Source organism: Furipterus horrens, unplaced genomic scaffold (assembly GCF_987537825.1).
Source record: "Furipterus horrens unplaced genomic scaffold, mFurHor1.1.pri manual_scaffold_5, whole genome shotgun sequence".
Lineage (NCBI taxonomy): Eukaryota > Metazoa > Chordata > Mammalia > Chiroptera > Furipteridae > Furipterus > Furipterus horrens.
Window position 1 is genome coordinate 134889639 of NW_028327175.1, and position 3622 is coordinate 134893260.

The following is a 3622-nucleotide window of genomic DNA, read 5'->3' on the forward strand; positions in this document are numbered from 1 at the left end:
CGTGGGCGACCCTTCATCTTGGAGTGGTGCAACCTCTTCGACGTTATGTGCACCTTGCTTACCACGAGGGCATGGTCCGTGTCGCAGTCTGCACTGTGGTAGCTGCGGGTGAGGAGGGTGCTGCCAATATCCGTTCTTCTGGTGATGACGAGGTCAAGCTGGTGCCAGTGGCGGGAGCGGGGGTGCCTCCGTGACACCTGGTGGATCTCTTTGCACTTGAAGAATGTGTTTGTCATGCACAGGCCGTGGTGACACGAAAGCTCAAGCACGAAAGCTCTTCGGTGGTGACGCAGAGGGTTGGGGCATACGCGCTAAGAATGCTGACTGGGCCGAAAGTTGTTGACAATCAGAGGGCAAGTAATCTCTCTGTGCCTCCTGTGGGTGGCTCTATGGAGTTAACAAGCGTGTTCTTCACAGCGAACCCAACACCGTGCTGTCTTGGTTGGTCCGGAGACTTCCCTTGCCAGTAGAAGGTATAGTTGGTTTCTCTGATAGTTCCGTTGTCGGCCAACCAGGTCTCCTGTAGAGCCGCAATGTCGATGTTTAGTTGTGCCAGTTCCCTGTCGATGACGGCGGTTTTCCTGGCATCATTGATCCACGGAAGGTCTGCAGTAAGTCCGGGACACATGTTCCTGATGTTCCAGGTAGCGAGGCGAAGAGCTGGAGGCTTCTTTCTTGATACTAAAGGTAGAAAAAACATTATAAATCATTAAATATCACTCTCGGCACCCCATTCCACCTTCCCAACCACACTTCATTTATAAATACAGAAACTGATGGCCCACGACTTTTCCAAGGCCACATTTCTAGTTTGTTATTTGTTTTTTAAACAAATTCCACATATCCAAGTATTAAAAGCTTTTCATTTAACGTTCTTCATACTTTTCCCTCTGGCCAAGAGCCATCTGGCACTCCTTGGCAAGGGTCTACAAGGCTCCTTTTTCTTCCATCTTCTCCCGGAGATCACCTGTGCTTTGTGTTCAAGGCTATACCACTGATCTTTCCCTTTTTTGTGTATTTCTTTCTCTCAGGTTAGTCTGGCTGCTGACCACAAATTTCAGTCATACAAATTATATCATGGTCACCAGTACCAGGATCCCTTCAGAGGGAGGATGTTTTGCAGATTGCCTCTGGGAAGTCAGGATCCCCCTGCCAGAATATCCCATCCACCTGCCCATCACTTTGGGTATAGAATTATTCACCATGCTCCTCTCCTTTGCATAGAGCAGAAAAATGCTTCCATCTCCCTACAGTTTATGTCATCTACTGGGAGGTGTTATTCAGACATGGGATATATATCTGACTCTCAAAAAGAGAGATGAGAATCACCTGGTAAGGTCAGAAAAATGAGGACTTAGGTAAGATCTTTAGGACCCTTTCAGACTCCTCCTTACACATGGAAATCACCCATTATTCTCCCACTCTAACACCCTTTTATATGAAATGACCTTTTATATGGCTATATTACTTCCACTTCCCTCCACCCATCTCTGGAAGAGGCTTCCTTAGGGAGAACCATGCTTGGATAAGAGGAGAGCAGAGAAGACACGTATATGTATGTCTGGTAGCTTATTGCTGGCCGACTCCCTAACCAGACTGTAAGCCAAGTTAATTTTGTTCACATTGTTTACCCAATACCTGACACACAGCAATTATTCAATAAATACTTGTTGAATGAAGAAATAAATAAAAACCAAAGAGAAACTGGAGAGGCAAACAGAAGAGAAGCACCTCCCTGCACACATCTCTCTGTCTTGCAGCTAATGGAATGGGATGGATGAGAGGGCAGCCTGTCCTCAGAGGCTTATCCAAAGGCCTCTCTTGCTCCCTCCCCTCACTCAAGGACCAGGGTTTCTTCCTGTGACTTCTCATCCAGGGTTGACATTAGTCTTCAGGGGAAGACACAATGGGCAGCTGACTCTCTCTCCTTATCCTTGTTCAATCATCTGTAACTGTGACAGATGGCAGCCAGGGAGGGCTGCTTGTGAAAACAGGCAGAGGCAATGAAAAGACCAAGGCAGAGGGAAAGGAGCTGCTTCAGGATTTCAAATTCAGGTCACTTCTGAGCCTTTCTTTGGTCTTCCAACACAGGCTGGTCCCTCTCTTCAGCCTGACATAAAGGGCTCTTGGGACATGGGTGTTCTGACCAGCTTGTGGCAATCTATGTGCAAGGCATTGCAGAAAAAATTCTTAATTAAGTGTCCAGGATGCCAAAATTTATCTTACCTTCTTTAGAAATGCTCACAAGTGCCATAGGCTCTGCATGTCTTGACTTGATTATCGAATTCTCCATTATTTGACCTTCAAATGACTTTACTGGCCTCATGGCCAATTATATTCCCTCTATTCTTCATGGCATTCCCTTTATGTCCCCTATGATTTTTCAGAGAATTTGACTAGCAACTTCCAGAATTCACACAGAACAATCAATGTACAAGAATAGCCATAACTATTTTGAAAGAGAACAAAGAGAGGAACTTGTCCTATCAGATGTCAAGTCATATTACAAAGCTATATGAATTTAAACAATGTGATACTGGCTCAGGTACAGAGAAGGAAGACAATAAAACAGAACAGAATCCATAAACAAACCCAAGTATTAAAGGAAGTTTGGTGTGAGAAAGTTGTTATTTTTAATTATTGGGGAAAGGATTGACAATTCATTTTATGGTGTTGAAACAAGTAGTCATCATATGGAAGAAAAAAAAAAAGTCAGATCCCTACCTCACACCACATGAAATATATTCCAAATGGATTACAACTCTCAAACACTCTCCATTTTAGTTCTTACATTTCTTTAAACATGTGCTTCTATATCTATCTGCCTTTGTTTATATAGCTCCCTCTGTCTAGAACAGTGACCTTCAACTAGTATGCTATAAGAATTTTTTTTTTTCATTTCAAGTTTTTAATGAAAGTTGTATAGAAGATTACATTATTCCTGCATCTTCTCAATTGTTTCTTCCTTGTATTTGCCCTTTTCCTTTCCTACTTGGCGAGATTTGGCTTTACGTTCAAGGATCTTTTTGCGGTCTTTGTCCAGTTTTAGTCTGGTAATAACCACCTTGCTGGGGTGAATGCCCACGTGAACAGTTGTACCATTAGCTTTTTCCCGTTGTACTCGTTCAATGTAGATGACATATTTCTTTCTGTAAACCTGGACTACTTTGCCAATCTGCTGCCCTTTGTAATGTCCTCGTACAACCTGAACTTCATCATCCTTTCAGATGAGCATGGATCGAACATTGTACTTCTGTCTCAGCTCTTTGGAAAGAGGAGAAGACATAATCTTCCTGCGAATGTGGGAAGGTGCATTGAAATGCCTTTTACGGTTCTTGCTCCGGTCGGAAGTCACAAAGGGATTGAACTTCATTTTGACCGCTGGCGCCTCAGCGATGGCCACCTAAGAATTTTAAAGACATATAATACCTGACTATTTAGTCAGGGGCACTGACCTCCATTCCCTTAGATTTTCAAATAAAATAATGGCAATAGCCAATTCAATAAAATCCATCCAGTGTGAATGAATCAAAATCATACCTATTTTTTCTGTCAGATCAGCAAGAAATATATATTTTTCGTATACCACAGAATTTTAGTATGTTCATGTGTGCCATGAGAT

General features: G+C 43.1%; 1 pseudogene; it reads right to left on the minus strand.

The window, feature by feature from the left end:
* Positions 1 to 2891: 2891 nt before the first annotated feature.
* LOC150009883 (large ribosomal subunit protein uL24 pseudogene) lies at positions 2892 to 3396 on the minus strand (annotated as a pseudogene).
* Between the last annotated feature and the right edge of the window lie 226 nt (positions 3397 to 3622).